Source organism: Podarcis bocagei (genome assembly GCF_964188305.1).
Source record: "Podarcis bocagei genome assembly, chromosome: 6".
NCBI classification, from domain to species: Eukaryota; Metazoa; Chordata; class Lepidosauria; order Squamata; family Lacertidae; genus Podarcis; species Podarcis bocagei.
In genome coordinates, this window is record NC_138130.1 from 26,808,059 (window position 1) to 26,830,595 (window position 22,537).

The 22,537-nt window shown below is 41.8% G+C and overlaps 1 long non-coding RNA gene across 1 annotated transcript in view; it reads right to left on the reverse strand.

Annotated features, from left to right (window-relative positions):
- Positions 1 to 2,253: 2,253 nt before the first annotated feature.
- Positions 2,254 to 22,537, reverse strand: part of LOC308589443 — a 344,225-nt gene continuing 323,941 nt past the window's right edge. The window contains exon 5 of the long non-coding RNA XR_014009249.1: positions 2,254 to 2,350. This is a non-coding gene — a long non-coding RNA (uncharacterized lncRNA). The remainder of the gene's footprint in view (positions 2,351 to 22,537) is intronic.

Genomic DNA, 22,537 nt, shown 5'->3' on the forward strand with positions numbered 1-22,537 from the left:
AATAGCTTTTCTCTTTGCCATGGAGACTGGGGTCTGTTTTTACGGTTACTCTGGTAACGAAAGCCTTTCTGGTGTTAGGCCTTTTCAGTTACTTCAGCTATTAAACCCTCCGGTTGAGACAAAAGCAAGGCGGTGTACAGACACTTCCCTCTAAAGCAAATCTCAGGGCTGAGGAAAAACTTGCAATGAAATGAAATGCAGCTTCTAATCAGATTGTTGTGTTTCATTCAAGGACTATTTGTGACTATGCCTGTTTAGGAAAGCTATTGCCTGTTGGGTAGTTAATAATGTTGCAAAGGGACATGGCCTCTCTCCTGAGGGGAATTCTTCAGTGATAAGGAAGCCAGTTTTTAATTTTTTTTGTTGCTGGACTAACAAGCAAACCTGAGTTGATGCAGTGACCTTATTTCCTACCTCCCAGCTCCCTCCCTGCCTAGCACAATACATTTGCTTTGTGTTGTGGTCAGTGCTTTTTTCTAAAAAAAATGTTTAGGGGTACTCTCATTTTCCTACTCATATTAAAATACTGCCCCTCAATGAGGCCAAACTTAGATTCACAAAATGTTTAGGGGTATGTGTACCCCTTCGTTACCCCAGAAAAAAAGCACTGGTTGTGGTCCCAGCCATCCTAAGTCCAGAATGTAGAATTTTCAAAATTAAGCAGAAAAGATGGAGCACACTTAATGATTAACCCTTCAAGTGATTGCCATTGCACTACTGGTGAAAACTATGTGACCCGATTTGGTACAGATGATTCTAACAGATGGGGGAAAGGTAACGTGAAAACAGGAAGCACAGAGTCATAAAACGTTTCATGCAGCTAAGATGGTAGTGGATGTGACTCTCGTTTGGAATCAGTAGGTGTAGGCAGACTCCTGAATTATCTTGTTCTTCAAAATAGTAATGCTTTTCACCTTAGGTAGAGGTTTGTTGTTGCCAGCTCTTACTTTCCTTACATTTTTTTTCTTCTTCTGTTGGTGTGTACTATTCTAAGAAAGTGGAGGGTGGGGGGAGAGAACGGAATTTTCACAGGAAGAAACAGAAGACTAAATAGACCGCAAATAATATGCTTCACAACCGAACAATCCATTCTCACTTTAACATGGTCAAACTAAGTAACACTAAACACTGTAATACCCATGGTGATAAACCACTTTGAGCTGCAAAGTATTCAATTATTTTTCATTTGAACTATTAAATGTGTCACACAGAAATTCCCCAATGCTGTTTTCACCTACATATATTACCATATTTTTGGGGGGTGGAGGAGGGGGGGGGGAACACCACACACACCTTTGTCCTATCAGAAGGCAATTCATAGAAAGAAACACTCAGGTCGGAATATAGCAACCAAATTAATACCAGGTGACATTTGTTAACAGTGAGGAAAAACACTGGCACAGCATTTACAAATCTAAAGAATCTCTCCCCCCCCCCCCGCATATTGGAGAGAGTAATATATTCTTAGATGACCTCATTTCAATCATATGTTGCCCATAGCCATATAAGATGCTTATTTATACATAGCAAAGCAGCAAAAAATATTTGTTTTTGTTTGTTTGTTTCCCAATGGTGCTTGTTTCTAAGAACGCCCTCAGCTTCCTGAACGATTTTGGGATTTTTAGAGATTAAAATGTGTGCTTTAAGTTTAAATGCCAGCAAGAACCCAAATAACTAAATAGTAAGTGTGGTGCGAGGCCTGAGGTGCAAGGAGGGCTCCCCCCCCCCCGCCTTCAACCCATGTTTGTATGGTACACAAGTTGTCCCGAATCAGTTGCTTGGTGAATATTGTGAGATGCAGCTCTGGCCAGCTGTGGGCTGGTTCTTATGAAAGGCATCTGAACAGCTGACTGTGTTCCAGACAGTGAGGAATGAACTCTAAGGTGGCCAGCAACTAAGGCTGCAATCTTATGCCCATTTACACAGGGCTATGGTCCGCTGAAAGGGACGCGGGTGGCGCTGTGGGTTAAACCACAGAGCCTAGGACTTGCTGATCAGAAGGTCGGTGGTTCGAATCCCCGCAACGGGGTGAGCTCCCGTTGCTCAGTCCCTGCTCCTGACAACCTAGCAGTTCGAAAGCACGTCAAAGTACAAGTAGATAAATAGGTACCGCTCTGGCGGGAAGGTAAACGGCGTTTCCGTGAGCTGCTTTGGTTCGCCAGAAGCGGCTTAGTCATGCTGGCCACATGACCCGGAAGCTGTACGGCGGCTCCTTTGGCCAATAAAGCGAGATGAGCACTGCAACCCCAGAGTCGGTCAAGACTGGACCTAATGGTCAGGGGTCCCTTTACCTTTACCGTCCGCTGAACACAGTGTGGTCTCTTTCTGAGCAGCAATGAATAGGATTGTGCTGTAAGAGAGAAAAATAGGTTTTAGTGAGGTCTAGTTTTCTCAATGACTTTATCTAGCCTTATATGAACATGTGTTCCAAACTCTGATCCCACTGAATCACTGACTTGCTCTGTGGACCTATTTTGTTTCCCAACAGTTCCTGGATACATGAACCTAAGGAAATTGTATGTTGGGGGGAACATGCATAGATGGCAACGTTTACTACCCACAGTCTAGCTTTACATGAAACTTCACTAATGGTGGGCTGTGTTATCTCTCAAGGAAAAATCACACCCACAAAGAAGCAGACTGGGTGAGAGGAGAGGATGAGCAAGGGGTGGTCACAGCATCCCAACCCTGGTAATACTCAGCTGTTGTGCTTCAGTGCATTACACTCTTATATATATAAAAGAAAGAGTGTACATTAAAAAAATATAGCTGCCAATTTAAATAAGTGCCAGAAGCAAGGCTAGAACGCTGAATCACTGCAGCTCTCTCTGTATTTCAGTATATTAATCTACAGTGCCTTTGTAGTGTTTGCACTTAAGTTTTCTTTAGTTCCTGTGCTGCACCTGCCCATCCCCTTCAACATTCACCTGGAGAAGACTGTTCCTTCTATTAGCATGCCTCTCTTTCCTTCCTGGTGAGGGCTGCTATAGAAGAAGAAGAAGAAGAGTTTGGATTTGATATCCCACTTTATCACTACCCAAAGGAGTCTCAAAGCGGCTAACATTCTCCTTTCCCTTCCTCCCCCACAACAAACACTCTGTGAGGTGAGTGGGGCTGAGAGACTTCAGAGAAGTGTGACTAGCCCAAGATCACCCAGCAGCTGCATGTGGAAGAGCGGAGATGCAAACCCGGTTCCCCAGATTACGAAATCATAGAATCATAGAATCATAGAATCATAGAGTTGGAAGAGACCACAAGGGCCACCGAGTCCAACCCCCTGCCAAGCAGGAAACACCATCAGAGCACTCCTGATATATGGTTGTCAAGCCTCTGCTTAAAGACCTCCAAAGTAGGAGACTCCACCACACTCCTTGGCAGCAAATTCCACTGTCGAACAGCTCTTACTGTCAGGAAGTTCTTCCTAATGTTTAGGTGGAATCTTCTTTCTTGTAGTTTGGATCCATTGCTCCGTGTCCGCTTCTCTGGAGCAGCAGAAAACAACCTTTCTCCCTCCTCTATGTGACATCCTTTTATATATTTGAACATGGCTATCATATCACCCCTTAACCTCCTCTTCTCCAGGCTAAACATGCCCAGCTCCCTTAGCCGTTCCTCATAAGGCATCGTTTCCAGGCCTTTGACCATTTTGGTTGCCCTCCTCTGGACACGTTCCAGTTTGTCAGTGTCCTTCTTGAATTGTGGTGCCCAGAACTGGACACAGTACTCCAGGTGTGGTCTGACCAGAGCAGAATACAGTGGCACTATTACTTCCCTTGATCTAGATGCTATACTCCTATTGATGCAGCCCAGAATTGCATTGGCTTTTTTAGCTGCCGCGTCACACTGTTGGCTCATGTCAAGTTTGTGGTCAACCAAGACTCCTAGATCCTTTTCACATGTACTGCTCTCAAGCCAGGTGTCACCCATCTTGTATTTGTGCCTCTCATTTTTTTTGCCCAAGTGCAATACTTTACATTTCTCCCTGTTAAAATTCATCTTGTTTGTTTTGGCCCAGTTCTCTAATCTGTCAAGGTCGTTTTGAAGTGTGATCCTGTCCTCTGGGGTGTTAGCCACCCCTCCCAAATCTACTGCTCTTAACCACACTTGCTCTCTATACTTTGGAGAACTGGAATTCAGCTTGTTTGGAGAGTCCTCTTCCCTCGGAGTCTCCTCAACAGCTGCCTGGAGATTCTGATCTGGAGATTCTGATAGGGGAGCCAGGCATTGGGAAACCATCCCCCCCAGGTCCCTCCCAGGACCAACAAGACTGCAATAGCTCTTGCCCAGTCAAAAATATCCCCCTCTTCAACAAGGTGCTTGAGATGGTGGTGGTCATTCAGTTACAGGCATGCTTGGAGAAAATGAAACATTTCGGCCCATTTCGATATGGTTTCACCACTGAAATAGCCTTGGTTGCCTTAATGGAAGTTCTGTACTGGGATATAGACAGGGTGAGTGCATCCCTGTTAGTTCTCCTTGATCTCTCTGTGGCTATTGATTCCATCAATCATGGTGTTGTCCTGGACCAACACTGCAGGTTGGGAGTTGGAGACATTGTTTTTGTAGGGGTGGTTTCAGCGAGTAGCTGTGGGGATGCTTGTTTGGCCTCATGACAGTGCTATCGTTGCATGAAGTTATGAGAACTGTGGCTCACCAGAAGGCTTTCTTCACAAGAGCACCCAAGCTATGGAGCATTCCCTCCATGAACTTTTACTGACACCAATCTGGGTTATTTTTCAGTTCCAGCTGAAGACTCTTCTCTTCTGCCAAGCTTTCTGAGTTTGCCATTAATATGCCTAAGAGATACTTGGTTGTGCTCCAAGTTATAGGCTATTCTGACTAATATATTTAATAGGAAGAGGATCATTTTATTTTTAAAAGTATTCTATTTTGCTTCCATTGTATACTGTGTTTTTAATTGTTTTGATCCACCCTAGTATCACCTGCAACGAGGGGCAGGATATAAATTTAATCAATTAATTAATAGTTTAAAATAATCTAAAATTAATAGTGGGGGGACAGAAAAGGAGACATGAGATGACGATGGGAAAATGTGGATCAAGGGTCAAAAGTTTAAGGCTTTCACAGAAGGATCAGAAGGAAAAGGAAGAGGTGGTACCAAATATTCTGCTCACTTCATCTTTATATAACTAAGTGAATGGGCTCCTGCAAATATAATGTGGAAATATTTATCTAAGAGATCAAATGTACGTATGGCTTGACAGTGGTGAGCCATTTAATTAAACAAACTCTTAGAGGCAAGTATTCATGCTAAGCTGTAGATACACTATCACTTATTAATGCTACCGTTCCTTAAGTTAGTCAAACATGTGTGAGCTAATGTGTTATGTGGAAGTTGCCAGTCTGGTAGACAAGAGGGAGCGATGTCTAAAGTTTTGTCTTGCGTGCAGTAAAAAAAAGAAAAACAAGTGTTTGGGGGTTTTTGTTTTGTTTTTTTGCAAACTATGGATATAAGTTCACATGTACTTAACCCATAGCTTCTCAAACAGTTCATCGCAAAGGATATTCAGATTATTGTGGGGCATTTTCACTGCTTGTGTGATACACACAAGCACCAGCTGCCAGCTTGGTTGTGTCTACTGAACTGTCAGATGATTTTGGTCTTATTTAGGCACCGTAGCCAGCTTTGGGGCGGGGGGGGGGCGTGTCTACAAATACAGTCAGCAGGCTGCCAGCAGTGACTTTAAATGCTTTCTGACAAACTGATTGCCTGCTCTGGATGACCAGTGGTGTAGTGGTACATCTTGAAGTACAACTTGAAAGCCTCATTGCCACCTCATTCACTTGTCAGAGCAAGGAAAACCTGCCATTTACCTTGGCAGTCCGGCAAATGACTATATCACTCATTGGGGGGCAGGGGGGTCCTCACCACTGTAATCCCTTGGGCTCCCTTTTCCACTGCTTAGTGCAGGCATCCCCCAAACTCGACCCTCCAGATGTTTTGGGACTACAGTTCCCATCATCCCTGACCACTGGTCCTGTTAGCTAGGGGTGATGGGAGTTGTAGTCCCAAAACATCTGGAGGTTCGAGTTTGGGGATGCCTGGCTTAGTGTGACCTGAGAGTTCTAATTCCCCATCCTCTTAGTGCAGATTCTTACCACTGTTTCAGTTATGTATTTATTTTGCATGGATGGTGTTATGTGCAGGTTCAGGGGTGTTTTTGTATAGTGACAGTGTTGTTGTTGTTGTTGTTGTTTCTGCTGCCCCCCCCCTACATACAATGGATAAGGATAGGGAAGAAATTAGTGGGTTTTTTTCTATTTTAATGAGCAATTATCTAATTTGTGAACCATATGCGAACCAAACAATTTTTTAAATGCAATTTAGCCAACCAAAGTGTACAAGAATCTATACAGGACATTAGGGTGAAGGGCAGTTAATAAGCGCATTGGTGATGATGGTGATTATGATGATGATGCAGGAAAGTGTGCATAAAAATGCATATATTAGTGAAAATAACAGAGAATAATGTGTTGTATTAAGGGGAAATGGTTGTGAAAATGTGTGCATTACTCAAAACTGCTTACATAAATGTGTTTATTACAAGAAATTCGTATTCAAATGCTGGCGAATCTTCATGAGGATTTTTGAAAGAAAAAAATCGCAAATCGCTGCAGAAATCTAAAGGAGGTGATAAACCCGGAAAAGCCGGAATTGACACGATTCCGCTCCCCAGTATCTAGTCAACCTTGCTGCATATACAGGGTTAAATTAAATTATCGAGACCCTGAAATTCTTCTTGTAAATGTGATTCACACTCTTCACCAATATTTAACTGGAATCCTCTCCAGTGCAGCTTGTTTAGAACCTCTTGTTCTCAATGTTTACAGAAGACCAGGACCAACTTCTAGCAGCGTTCATGTTTTTGGAAGAGAGCATCATGCATTCTTCAGGTTTCCTTTATGCTTATCATTTTTATAAGCCAATTCTAAGTATATTCCTGGAAGTGCATCCCACTGGTATCAGTGGGTCATTTGTCCAAATAAATTTTCTTGTGGTGTAGACACAGACTAATTCTGCTCACATTTACTCAGAAGTAAGTAAAGAAAAGTAGTAGTAACTCTCAGGGGACTTCTAAGTATGAGCCACCTCCATGTGAGCTGCTGCAAGGAGGAAGATTACCACGGTTCTAAGTTTTGCCAAAAAGTTGAGATTACGCTCCGTATATAATAACACCATCTACATATTTCTTGGTAGCCCTATTCTCACTTCTTCTGCACCAACAAGGGTAGCCAGTATTCCAGATGTTGTACTACAGTCCCCATCATTCATGACCATTGGCTTTTACAGGTTGGGGCTGATGGGAGTTGTAGTCCAAAAACATATGGAGGGCACCACATTGGCTCTCTTTGCTGCTAGTTAACATGACCCACTCTCTACCACCAGCCTTACTTTTTGTCACTGTCATAGCCTGCCTTCTCCCATTCATCTTTGGTTTTCTAGGCTTCTGAGATTTTACTACAGGTCCAAAGACAGTCCCACAAAATAACACAGATCTATCTTGCCTTTGCTCAGAACATTTATCCACAAACTCACCTCTTAAGCACCATCTCCCTTTATCTTTTGTTGCAACTAGCTGAACGGCTAGGATAAATCCTACTCAGAGAACATTTCTTTCTAGGTACCATTGATTGATCGGATAAGAGGAATTAGCTGATTACTAAATGTTAACTGAATAGTAAAAAAACATACTGTATGAAATAATGTGTGCCTATTCAGAAAAAATATGCCTAGTCTGCGGAGGTGTTTACTTATTGTGTTTTAAACACTGTTCACTATATTTTCTTGTATTTATAAATTCTGCAAATGATATCCTAAAATATACAGGCGTGAATGGAAAGCAACAGACCCACTGGATTAATCTGTATATTTTAATGCAAAGGGCATTTTATGCCAAACAGACAATAAACACAGGCTATTATTTTTCTTTCTCTGAATTCCTTTATTTGAATACAGCAGCATCTGTAACAACAGTGTGTTTGTATTATATCAAGTCTTACTGTACGTTTATTAATATGTCTTGAGCTATAGAAAACAGAAGAGACTTTCCCCTCTTCACACTGAAAACATTGTATTTGTTATTAATATCAAGTTATATATGCTATCATTTTTAGAGAGGAAATGCAGAGGTCATTTTAGACTATAAATAATTTGGATTAACTGGGTGGAATTGGTTTGCTTTGTTTTTCGGATTCATAACACGAAATTATTGAGGAAGGCTAGGAAAGGAAGTGGGAAAGTATAATATAGCCTTAGCAGTGTGTTACTTGCACTTTACGCCTTAGGCCCTTTATGCAAAATCTCATGAAGCAAATTGTTTGCTTTATTGTCATCGTCCCATCCATTAACATGCATTCTTCCTTTATTTTGTTGCTGTATCTTTCCTTGAAAAGTTCCTGAAAATACAGGGCAGCTGAACTGCGGCACAAACTTCTACCAGTTTGCCATGCCCTTCACTAAGGAATCTTGGGAAATATAGCTTAGTGAGGATGCTGAGAAACCCCTGTTAGAGATTGGGGACAATTACCATGTTTCCCAGCAGCCCCCTGTGCCCCATCTCATATTGTTCAAGTTACAAGAAAGGAGATTCTGACTAAACATCAGGAAGACAGCAGGAGCTGTTTGACAGTGGAACAAACAGAATCCCTTGGGGTTTGTGGGATCTCCTTCCTTGGCGGTTTTTAAGCAGAGGTTGAGACGCCATCCGCCATGGATGCTTTAGCTGAGATTCCTGCACTGCAGGGGTTAGACTAGACAACCCTTGGTGTCCCTTCCAATTCTATGATTCAAGAAAGTTCATTGGTCATCTGGAGGTGTGTTTTGGGCGGGCTTCAGAACCTCCATCTCCTTCCTTAAGCCACTGTATGCTTAAACCTTTTGTTTTCACTGAGAGGAAAGAGGGGCCAGCCTGTTTTCAGTCATTTCGGTTGTATTTCTGTAAAGTAGCTTTCCTATCCTTTGAATTTCAGCTGCTAACTACAATAGTTGCAAAGAAATGGCAGTTGGCAGGAAGGTGCTCCAACTGTATATATTCCCCACCCGCCTCCCTTGGTGATGTCAATACAAAACAGAATACTGCCCCCTATATAAAAAGCCTAAATATTTCCCGATACGTTTGTACTTATTTTTATTACTTGTACCTATATGTTACAACAAGAGGAGAGGACGTAATTTTATTTTTACACAAATCAGCTACTTAAAGTAAATTGAGATATATAGAATTTGCCAATGAAATGAATGATTTGATGTGAATAAAAGAGGTGGAGTGTTGTAAATCAGTACTGACAGCCAAATGGGAAAAATTGACAGAGTACTGTAATCACTCCCAACATCCACTGAAGTTATTGATCCAGAACCTCTATAATCCCCTTCACATAACACAAGCAATTTCATATAATACCTGTAATAACAGCGCATTCAAACTCAAGTAGCCATCAGAAGCTTTGAATCTAATGGTGAACAGGCCTCTGCTGCGTAAGTGTAACAACTAGAGCACACACACACAAAAAGCCAATGACTTCTGCCTTTCATAGGTAACGGCCTATGATAAGAGGTAGTTCAAAAGATAAACAGTGTCTAATGCCAAGGAAAATGAGCTATTAATTGCTTTGCTTGCTAAATATGTTGTAAAGGCCGAAAGCCCTAGGTGCAAAATTGAGAGAATGTAAACTGGATTTTGGGGACTGATAAACTCCTTACTGTTATCCATATGGCAGCTATCTGATGTTAATTACAACAGAGGCAAGGCAGCTGAGAGGTATTTAGTTGCTGGGTCATTACATCCTTCCCAGGTGTCTCTCCCCTGAAATGTTCCACCCGTTTTTTTACAAGCTCCTTCTCTCACTGATGGATTATTCCAGAGCCTTATCAAAGCTTTGCCAGCTCCTCATTAATATATAGAGCAAGCTGCACTGTTCTATATATCATTGTCTTCTACTTGGGGAGGGCTAATCAGTCAACCATTATCAGTCAGTCAGCAGAAGGCAGGCAATCAGACCTGACAGCAAAGAATCATGGGAGATCAGGGAAGGTTAAATGAGGCTGACAGTTGTGATAATGATGATTATACTATAAATTAAGATATGATGATAAAGAAGAATAAAAGACACAATCTGAAGCAATATTTGGTTTAACATGTCTCTCTCTTTTTCCCGCTACTGTTAAATGGCCATAACATTTATCACGCTGTACAAGAACGGACATTTAACTACCATGATAAAATAGGACAGCATCAGATTGAAAACCCAACAAGTTGTGATTACTGTGTCAGGCACTTTTCCACTGGTTGAAAAACTAGAGATAGAGCATATGTTATAATCATTCATGCATTATTCTGTAGAATGAAAAGAAAATAGATCTATTTTAGCAGTGTCTTTCAGCATCCTAGATAAAGGAGGAGAAAAGAGGAAATAGTTAATATTGCCTTCTGCTTCTGAGATCATTTTTATTAATGAAACAATGGGAAGTTCAGCGATCGTTCTTCCATGACACCCACATCGGTGGATGTAACTATTTACTACTTAGCTGAGTCAGAGGTTATATGAAAGACGCTTGATTCCATATTGTGATTTCATCCTTATTGTGTGAAATAAGAATTAAAGTATTAATCAGCAGGTTTCTTAAAAAAAAAAAAGTTTTTGATATCCAGTAAGACAGAATGAAGTTTCAGCAACTAAATGTAAATGGAGTTGTAGGTATCACAATTTATTCTGGACTTAGGCCTTTCTGAATCTGACACTGTGGCAGAGACGCCAACTCCTAGGGGTGTGGTTCATCTCCCCCCCCCAATAAAATATTTGAGGGGACTGGGGCCCCTCAAAGTTGATAGGCATTGCCATTCAAATGGTGTGCATGCAGCACATCTTGTGACTGATTATGCGGGACAGAGCTTTATTATTATTATTATTATTATTATTATTATTACCATTACGATTATCATCATTATTATCATCGTTACTATCTGACATACACAGGATTGCTTTGTTAGGCTATAATCCAGTGCACACTTTCCTGAGAGTAGGGATGGGTAAACCTGGCAATTTTGACTTATCTCTCTTATTTTCCAAAATCAAATTCAGTTCCCCATTTGTTTTTGCCTTCAAACAAACAAACAAAACCTCATGAATATTCCTCTGCATTTTTGTGCGAATTTTCCCCCAATAAACACATATTTGCATGCTATTTTACCTAATAGACACTTTTTTTACAACACAGTTCCCCCCTAATATAGTGCATTTTTATGTCATTTTCAACGAATATATGCATTTGTATGGACCCTTTGTGAATTTTTGTCCCAATTACTTGGCTGGAGAACTGCACTGCAAAATTCAGAGAAATGTGACTTGGTGTATTTTGGCATACGCATTGTCTTGCAAAATGTGGATTAAGAAGACTCACGTTTAAATGTGAACTGAATCTTATTCACTCATCCCTTCCCTACTGAAAGTAAAGCCAACTGAATACAATGGGCCTTATCTCTAAGTCGTGCATAGAATTGCGCTGTTACCATACCATACCACTAAACGACTCTAAATTCTGTGTTATCCAGCTATGTGCCCAATGTTCAATGGCAACAGAGTGTCCATAAGAACAAAAACAAGTATTGTCTTTGAACACCTTGTAGATTGATGTTCAGTTCAACCTGAGATGCGAACATTAACTGATTTATTTCTTTGTCTTATGGGAGGGGGTGATTTCCTGAGATCTTTGGATGAAGGGCAGTATATAAATTTAAATGCTGCTGCCACTACTGCTGCTGCTGCTGCTGCTGCTGCTAATAATAATAATAATAATAATAATAATAATAATAATAATAATTCCCACCTTGACTCGCTTTAGATATGCATGCACAAGTTCATATCTATAGTAGAGCTGTGTGTGTGTGTGTGTGTGTGTGTGTGTATCTATCTATATCTATATATCTATCTATCTATCTATCTATCTATCTATCATCTATCTATATCTATCTTCATTATATAACAGGGTTGCCAACTGAGTTGAAAAAACCTGCCCTGCTGTTGTGACTTTAACATCAGCTTCATCTGCAGAAAGCAGTCGATGAAGCTTTTCGCTACATAGAGATTTATCATTATTATCTGCTATCTGCACCTCAAATTTAAAAGCAGTGAAGCAGAGGATAGTTGGAAACTTGGTGATTCTAATATATAATTCTTTATATGCACAACATACGTTTCTAAAGGTTGTCTTGGCAATCTTGCATCTTATTTACCAACACAATTCCTTGAAAACTTTTTTTTTTTAAAGATGGCTAAGGCTATAACATAATTTGGAAATGTTCGATTTCCTTATTTGATAGTTGCCCTATAGAACCTCAGCTATTAAAGTGTGCAGTTTTTGAAAAAGTTTATTACTGGCGAGGAGAAAAAAGTCACAGTCATGAGTGAGAGTATCTCAAGAGCATCAACCGATCTTATGCAAAACAAATTAAGGAATCAGGTTTGCATGTCTGTATCACAACTACCCCTGAGCTATCCTGCTCTAGTTGCTCAGAGATTTAGGTGATGCGGCCTGCCTAAGTGCCTAGACAAATAGAGAGAAATCTTTGCTGTGATTACGGCGATTACCTTTTTCCACCGCGACTGATTCAATGGAAATAAAATCAGAGCTATTTTGTAGCCTATATGTATACTGTGTGTATATATGTGTGTGTGTGCGCGCGTGTGTGTGTGTGTGTGTGTATACACACAAACACACACACAATCCAGCTGACTGCTGTAGTATTGTTTTTGATAGGGGGAAAGGCCTATTGTCTAATGGCACTTTAAAACAGTATTTTTTCATTATTTGAACAGTTGCATTTACCCGAGAAGTGAAAATTACACACGTTCCCCTCATATAGATGCTGAAAGGGAAGAACGTGGGTTAGTTTATAAACCTGCCAGCCTGGAAATACTGTGCAACCACCACACTCTGCTTTTACCGATTTACTCTTCTGCAAGACCAAAAGGCATGATTATAGGGCAAGACAGGAAAGTGAGGGGGGGGGGGAATATATCAAAGCATTTGAAAGCAATGGGATTTGAGACATTAACTGTAGCACAGCACACCCATAACACAATTTATTTGCTCTTTTCTGAAATGAGATGTAAACACTGGACACATTATGCTGCTTTAGTCTGAAATAGATAGCGCCTGAATGAAGATGTTGATTTTTTGCCTTGCTGTTTCCACTTTAAATTTCCATTTTACGAGATTGTTAACCATAAGCACAGCCCAACGGCTCAAGTGCATTTCTGCCTACTTAGACCAGTGCAAGCTTATGCTGATGTGTCAGTCAGATGATCACTTTCAACTGAATTTTATTTGGAATCTCTCTATCTTCTCCCCACCCTCTCTTTCGAAGAAGGGGGAAAGCGAGTCACCAGTGTGATATTGGATAGTGTAATCCACCCGCTAGATTACTGAGCTGATTCACACATTCAGGTTCAGTAGCACTTGATATCTCATCATGGATGACCTGCAGATAAACGTGTGAACTACCTGAGTTGCTAAGTACTGTGCATAAGGTGATAGAGTGAGCTTACGTGAAATCCCCTTCTGCAGCATGGGAGTAATAATCTTATCTCACATAGTTGTTGTGGGAGTCGCTGGTTTAAAAACAACAACTGTAAAACTGCTTGAGCACTTTAAAAGTGCCTTTTAATGGAAAAATATTATAGTTGTCATTTTTGCCATCTTTTTGGCACTTATTGAAGGAAGGGAAAGGAGAATGTGAGCCGCTTTGAGACTCCTTCAGGTAGTGATAAAGCGGGATATCAAATCCAAACTCTTCTTTCCCTTTCTACAAGCCTTTTAAGTAGAGAGCTTTCCCTATCTATCTGTATTAGTTTTGGTATTGTTTTTAACATATTTTTATTGTTTTATCACTTGTTTGCTCCCCTTGGATGTTTTGGGAGGGGGAGCAAGACAATCCATCCATCCATCCATCCATCCATCCATCCATCCATCCATCCATCCATCCATTGTGGTCCTAGATTCGTTTCCTCCTCCCCTCTTCTAAAAGTCAGGTAGTTGTTTATTTCCTTGACACCTGATGGGGAATAGTTGCAGTCACCTTCAAAGGTAGCTCTAAGTAGAACACATTGCAGTAGTCTAAGCGGGAGATAACCAAAGGTTGTACCACTCTGGCAAGACAGTGCGCAGGCAGGTAGGGTCTTAGCCGGCCTACCAGATTGAGCTGGTACACAGCTACTCTGGACACAGAATTAACCTGCAGTTCCATGGACAGATGAGAGTCCAAAATGACTCCCGGGCTGCACACCTGCTCCTGCAGGGGCACAGTTACCCCATTCAGGACCAGGGAGTCCCCCATACCTGCCCATCCCCTATCCCCCCAAAACAGTACTTCTGTCTTGTCAGGATTCAGCCGGGTGGCGTGGTGCCTACCGGTGCCTGACTACTGCATTACTCTCAGGAGACACGCATGGCTTGGGCCCACAGCAGGCCCCACAGTAAGTGCCACCCCCTGGGTGAGTGGCACCCAGTGAGCACCACCCCCACCCCCTAGCTAAACTGTGTGTGTGTTAAAAATGTTTTTATGGGAGGGGGGAAACCACCTTTCCACCTGGGGCTGTCTTTTTCCAAAAAACAAAGCAAAGCCAAACTTTTCTTCTTTTTGCAAGCTGCTAGGAACTGACAAATTGACCAGCCAGGGAATAGGCTTCCTTGGGAGGCTATGGACTCTCCTTCATTGAAGGTTTTTAGGCATCTGTCAGGGATGCTTGAGTGGAGATTCCTGCCTTGCAGGTGGTTGGACTAGATGACTCTTGGGGGTCCCAATTCTACATACAGCTCTAACTACAACTAATCCAGAATGCGGCAGCTAGACTGGTGACTGGGGGCAGCCACCGAGACCATGTAACACCGGTCCTGAAAGACCTACATTGGCTCCCAGTACATTTCCGAGCACAATTCAAAGTGTTGGTGTTGACCTTTAAAGCCCTAAACAGCCTCGGCACAGTATACCTGAAGGAGCATCTCCACCCCCATCGTTCTGCCCGGACACTGAGGTCCAGCGCTGAGGGCCTTCTGTCGGTTCCCTCATTGCGAGAAGCAAAGCTACAGGGAATCAGGCAGAGGGCCTTCTCGGTAGTGGCACCCGCCCTGTGGAACGCCCTCCCACCAGATGTCAAAGAGATAAACAACTACCTGACATTTAGAAGACAAAATGTGTGACATTTTAATGTATTTTTAATCTTTGTTGGAAGCTGCACAGAGTGGCTGGGGAAGCCCAGCCAGATGGGTGGGGTACAAATAATAAATTATTATTATAACTGTTCCCCTATGGAAAATTTTCCCACATGCCACTACAACAAAATATCACGGCTAGGCTGTAGCTAGGGGGTGGTGAGGAAGGCCTCCGCAGGGGCGCAGGCGAGGGGCAGCGGCACAAAATTGGCTAAAAAAATATGTCCATATATATGTATAAATAAAAATATCAATTAGTGTGCGAGGAATTGAAGTGCATGAGGAATTGAATGGGTGGAGGGGGAGTTGGAGGAAAGGCGGAAAGAAGAGCTAATTTGTCCATGGCTAGGGAGCGCAATCTGGACGGTTCTGCTGGGAGTCCAAGATCACCTAGCTATGACTCTGATCACTGCCCTTCTCTCTGTCTCTCTCCAGCATTCAGTTAGCATTCCATGACTCCTGAGCATTCTCCGATATCATTGGACTGGTCCCCACCCCACCCCACACTTGCAAACCTCCAAACAGGGCTGCAAAATTGGCTCCACCTGTGTGCTTTTCCTGCACTGACCTCACTGCTGCCTCCCCTCACCCTCTGCTTCCTAGTAATCAGAAGCAACCAACTGGAGGTCAGGTGACCATGCCAACTGCTATTGTCTGTTTACGGAAGGTAGAATAAAAGCCACTCCCCACGAAATAACTAAAAGCATCTCTATTTGCTTACATTTTTTTTAAAAAAATCCTACTGTAAAAATATAAAATAGAATTTTACCCTCCCTGAGAATTTGCATCAGGTAAGTGTTCCTTCCCTCGCCTCCCCATTGTCCCCTTCTGCTGAACACATTCCTTGCGCCAAATGCCCATGCAGATATTTACATAGTTAATCCAGCAGCGCACAGTCTTCGGCTTGCAAGGTTCACATGGCAAAGAAGTGACCCCAAAGAAATGCACGTCTGCCTCATTTGGTTGTTAACGCCATCCATTTCCACAATTGTGCTGTGCAGAAGCATAATACTAATAATTTGGGCGAATTGAAAAACAGCTAACTGAGACTCATTTGCAGACATGCAGTTGGATGTGGGGGAATTTATCATTTGGGGGGCAAGACTCTGCTATTGATGCCTAGGAAGCCGCCGCAGAGAGACGTATCTTGTTCCTCCTTCCATTTATTAACTTTGTTTTGTTCACCTGAGCCGAGTACTGTGTTAGACTCTGAAAAACCACAGCTGTACAGGTAGCTACAGAAGAGTGAATGAGAGAATCTCTCCCCCCATCCACCTCCCCAGGCAGGTTCTGCTCCCTGCAGAAATGATTTGTACCTCTGGCTGATTGTCACCAACAGAAAATGAAAAATAGGAACATTCAATGCAAAGTAATGTGTTCTGTACAATTACTGGATTAATAATTTTATTCCATTACTATGTGGGGACATCAGGTTGAAGATCTGCAATTCTGGTATATTTCTAAGCGTCCTGTTAAGAGAGTGAGCAAGGGTCAGGAAACTTAATTATGCCATAACTAGATAGAAATTGCCAAGTGATAAAAAGAAACATCCAGCCAGATTCAGCAGGAAATTACAGCTTTAATAATATAGCATAATGCCTACTTCTATACAATTATTGAAGAGACCGTGAACGATTTTAAATAACAGGCTTGGGTTTCCAGTAACGACAGGGGGGGTGGGGGAGCCTGAAAATGACATTTTGAATTTTCCTGTAAATATTTTTCTGTTAAAAAGGCATTATTACATGATCAAAACTCTTACATTTAATCTGGGACAGATAATGTAAACAGATTAACATTTTAAAAGGCTAAGGTGGTGGTGGTAATTATTCATAATGTTATTTATCCCTGTCCAAACTCACCCTGTACAATTGTATCCTTGTTCCTTCGTGGTTAGGTTTTTGATATGATTTTAACTGCAGAAGTAATACACTGAACTAAATCTTTTTTCTTTCTTTTTTCTTTTTTTTAAACCTGAGCATTAAGTAAGGCTGTATGGTCTCACTTTCTTTCCTCCATGAGACACTGTTTCTGATGATATTTATCTCCAAACTGTATTCCTGCAAAGTAGGCAGATATGAATGAATCAAGATGCACTTTAATGTGGATGCGCAATATTGTCTTATACTTCTCAGATCAGCAAAGATTAAAGTGTGCTTGGCTTGTGTGCATATGTGTGTGTGTAAACATACTTATATACATACATATATAATGAAATATTAATTCATTATTCACTCTAAGCCAAGACATACTCATTTAAAATATTAAACATCATATATGTAAACATGCCACATGCTCTAAAGGTCCTTTGCAATTGTGTGGATATGTGTGTGTCCATTTATTTCTAATGTAAGGAGGAAAACTCATTTCTTGTGCAACCCAGGAGAGCTCTGCATTTCATTTTGTATTCTGTGGATGCAGATTAATCAACCTGACTCCGTTACCCAGGGCTAGCCATTCCGTCTAGAAATCTGCATATCTGCATATTACTGTTCTTCCCTGAATTTAATTTCCTACAGGAGCTGATATTAATCACTCTGTTTAAACAGAGGGGATTTGGAGTCTATACAAATACGACATTTTTTGTGGAACCTTTTCCCCGCTATATATTTTTTTATTATTTAAAGAGACAATTGCTCAGTATGCTATATCTAAGTATAGTAGATTCATTCTTTACTTAATAGATCTGGTGCCTACTTGCTTACACTTGAATAATTAAAACATAATGCCGCAATAAAAATGGCACTGACGCCTTTATGGGCAGCCCAGTTATTTTCTGGTTGCCAGTTCTATGCATCTAAAGTGAAAGTTAGCAAACAATACACACCGCCTACAGAATCCTCAACTGACATAATGTGTACATGCTTTGCACTCTAGAGTCTGTATCAAAGGCAAAATGTGAAGCTAATCTGAGGGTTCAATTCCATACCCACACAACTCAAGAGGACTTCTGTGTAAGATGTGTATAGGGTTGCACTGTAGGAGGTACTTTTACGAAATGTTGTATGGCTCTTGACTTTTATTTGTGTCCCCATTATATTAGGTGTGTGTGGAGAGAGTGCTTTCATTTTGGAAAGACCCCAGGGGAAAGGACCCTTCTTCATAATTTCTCCCTGCAGAATCCCTGTCAATGAAGGTCATTCCCCAAAGGGAATTAGCCTGGCCTCGGCTCAGCATGTTGTTGTTGTTGTTGTATAGTCGTTTAGTCGTGTCCGACTCTTTGTGACCCCATGGACCAGAGCACGCCAGGCACTCCTGTCCTCCACTGCCTCCCGCAGTTTGGTCAAACTCATGCTGGTAGCTTCGAGAACCCTGTCCAACCATCTCTTCCTCTGCTATCCCCTTCTCCTTGTGCCCTCCATCTTTCCCAACATCAGGGTCTTTTCCAGGGAGTCTTCTCTTCTCATGAGGTGGCCAAAGTATTGGAGCCTCAGCTTCAGGATCTGTCCTTCCAGTGAGCACTCAGGGCTGATTTCCTTCAGAATGGAGAGGTTTGCTCTTCTTGCAGTCCATGGGACTCTCAAGAGTTTCCTCCAGCACCAGAATTCAAAAGCATCAATTCTTCAGCGATCAGCCTTCTTTATGGTCCAGCTCTCACTTCCATACATCACTACTGGGAAAACCATAGCTTTAACTATACGGATCTTTGTCAGCAAGGTGATGTCTCTGCTTTTTAAGATGCTGTCTAGGTTTGTCATTGCTTTTCTCCCAAGAAGCAGGCGTCTTTTAATTTCGTGACTGCTGGCGCCATCCAGCTCAGGCGTAGTTCCATTTATTGCAAACTCTGCTCATCCTGGCAGATCCTGCATTTGGATTGCTCCCTAACACAGCATTCCAAATTATAGGAAGCCAGCATAAGTTATACCTAGGTAAATTACTCCCATGTAACATATTCCTATTCCAAACATTATTCAGTATAAGGGCTGAGCTGGGCTGAGCATAGCAGAGGGGAAACAAGCCTTTAAAAAAGAGTTGCGAGATCCTGTGGCAGAGCTATACAGAGTTTGGAATAGGGGGAAATCTCCCCATGATCTCCTCCCTCACAGAATGCCCCTCTTTTGGTAGTTATCCCAGATTTGGCTGTGCTCAGATGGAGAACATACACTAGTTCAGATGATAACTCCAACTGAGCCAAGATGAGTGACTCAGCCAGAGACCCGTCTATTCCTCATGTGCTATGCTTCCACATTATTATTATTTTTTGCTGCTGCATATAAATTAGGGGAGTTGATTGTGTATTTTATTAATGTTATTACTATATTAAAATTGTTTTCAACTTCCTTATAGGGACAACAGACCCTGAAAGGCAGGTTAAAAAACAACAACAAACAACCCCTTTTAAATTAATAAATATATAAACAAACAAACAAACAAATTACATAGGAGGCTGATTTGCACTCCGCAAGGTGTGTACGAGAAAAGTACAGTGGTACCTCAGGTTAAGAAGAAGAAGAAGAGTTTGGATTTGATATCCTGCCTTTCGCTCCCTTTAAGGAGTCTCAAAGCGGCTAACATTCTCCTTTCCCTTCCTCCCCCACAACAAACACTCTGTGAGGTGAGTGGGGCTGAGAGACTTCAGAGAAGTGTGACTAGCCCAAGGTCACCCAGCAGCTGCATGTGGAGGAGCGGAGACGCAAACCCGGTTCCCCAGATTATGAGACTACCGCTCTTAACCACTACATCACACTGGCTCTTAATTCGTTCCGGAGGTCCGTTCTTAACCTGAAACTGATCTTAACCTGAGGTACCACTTTAGCTAATGGGGCCTCCCGCTGCCGCCTCACCACCACCGCACGATTTCTGTTCTCATCCTGAAGCAAAGTTCTTAACCCGAGGTACTATTTCTGAGTTAGTGGAGTCTGTAACCTGAAGCATCTGTAACCTGAAGCATCTGTAACCCGAGGTACCACTGTAAACATAAACTACACTCCAGAACTAGCTAGTCTAACAATCAACGGGATGAGTTTGTTGCAATTAACTTAATTTCCATTGGGTTGGAGATAGAATACTGAACGCTTTACTAGAAAGAGAAATGATTTTTCTCCCCTCTGGAGGTTGAACTGTAAGGTTCCAACCAAACATACGCAGTACCATTTCTACACTGGAGTCTCCGCCTTGTGGAAACAGGCCGTGTTCCAAATTGCAACGTGGTCCCATCAGAGTACTTTTCACTGGTGCAAACGGCCTGCATGAATGTCCCTAGAGAAGCCTCCCATTCCTTTTACATAATGGCGATGCACCCAGGTAAAAGGTTCCTTTGAGTCCTATAGCAGATCCCCTCTGTGTGCAGCTGTGTTAGCAGTGTTCAGGAAGGAAGGGTGGATTGTGCACTAATTCTGAAAGAATGCAGTTCGAAAGCAGTTTCCTGCACAGCATGGGGGGGGGGAGAGATTGAGTTGCTGTTCCATGGTTCTTTGGAACCTGGATGTGGTACTAGGATCCATAGGAGCCAACTCCTAGGGGCCGTGGTGGTTCCCCCCTCCAGTAAAATATTTGAGGTGGCCAACCCCAAAGATGATGATGGGCATTGTCATTCAAATGATGTGTGGACTCTACATCATGTGATTGATTATGCAGGGCATTGCTTACCTGGTCCCCCACAATATTTTATTCAAGTTGGCACCCCTGCCAAATTAACTATGTGTAAGGTTTTTGGTTTTTTTAGGGAAGGGGGGTTGTAGCATTACCTCTTTTTTGTAAGTAGTGTTGAAAATCATATGATTGAAATACAGTGGTACCTCAGGTTACAGACGCATCAGGTTACAAACTCTGCTAACCCAGACATTCAGGTTAAGAACTTTGCTTCAGGATGAGAACAGACATCATGCTCCGGCGGCAGCAGCGGGAGGCCCCATTAGCTAAAGTAGTGCTTCAGGTTAAGAACAGTTTCAGGTTAAGAATGGACCTCCGGAACGAATTAAGTTCTTAACCCGAGGTACTACTGTATGAGCTTTAAACCTTCAATTAAGCAAAGAAATAAATATTATCAAGCCATCTCCTACCAACATCTCACCTTCCAGGGTTTTATTTTTGGTCATGCTAAAGCAGGCATCCCCAACCTTCGGCCCTCCAGATGTTTTGGACTACAATTCCCATCATCCCTGTTAGCTAGGGATCATGGGAGTTGTAGGCCAAAACATCGAGAGGGCCACAGGTTGGGGATGCCTGTGCTAAAGTGTGAGGGAGTGTTAGAAAATGCTGCGTTAATGTCTGTGAAGGCTTCCTGTTTGATGGTCAAACTAAAAGTAACTTTACAGGCGCACTTACAAAAGTAATTGGATTGTATAATAGGCACTTGTATGTGACTGGATTTGCTTTGAAAAAACATGCAATTTTTTTGAATTTCTTATCAAAGGCCCTTATAGCTCTATGAAAGGATTATTTTGGTACTGATATCATTCAATTTTGAACAGCTATGCTACTATATTTTCTTTGCCTGTTGTAAATCACAAGGGTATCACCCCAGGCAAATAATGGCTTAGCCTGTTTATCTGTCTGTGTTAATAGCATTTTATTTGAAGTCTTGAAATGTGCAAGTGGCTTTAAAATGGCACTATTACACAACTTCGTGTTTTATTGCAAAATGACACGGTCCGGTTTCATTTGTTTTGCTCTGAAACCTTAATGTTCTGTGCTGTCAACATTTCAGACGTTTTCCATTCAAAGTTGAGCAAGATCCTCTTGAAGCTAGACCCTGTCTGCTGGAGGCAACAGGGAGTACTTAACTTGTAACAATATTGTTTCGAAGATTACTAGTGTGGTTTTCAATGGTGGAGCGCTTTCCGCCATTATTTGTTGTGTTGCCAGCTTGTCTGAAAAGGAGAAGATTAGGTTAAATTGCCTTTTTTCTAATTAACACAAACTACCTGTCTACATTTGTTCAGAAGCTAGTGCATATGGAAAAAAATTCAAGGCATGTCTGCTGTTGCTTATGATGCTCCAAACACTAACAATTTTATTGAGCAAAACTGTGGTTTTCTATTTTAACTTGGCACAAGGAATAGCGGGTCTGTTAGTCAGGGATGATGCAAGCTGTAGTCCAAAACATCTGGAGAGTACCAAGACACTAGACTGGGGAAGGCTGAATTAGATGAAATAATTTGTTGGGCTTCTGAGAATTGTTAAGATACCTTTGGAGCTCCAGGAACATGTCAGATATAACAAGAAACCTTCAATATGCCTTAGGTGTATGCACTCCTCCTAAACTTTTCTTTCTTTTTGCAGCAGAAGGGGGAGATTAAAAGCATTCATTTTTAAAAATTTTAAGTTACCCATGGTTCCTTGTGATGCCCAAAGTCGGGGAATTGT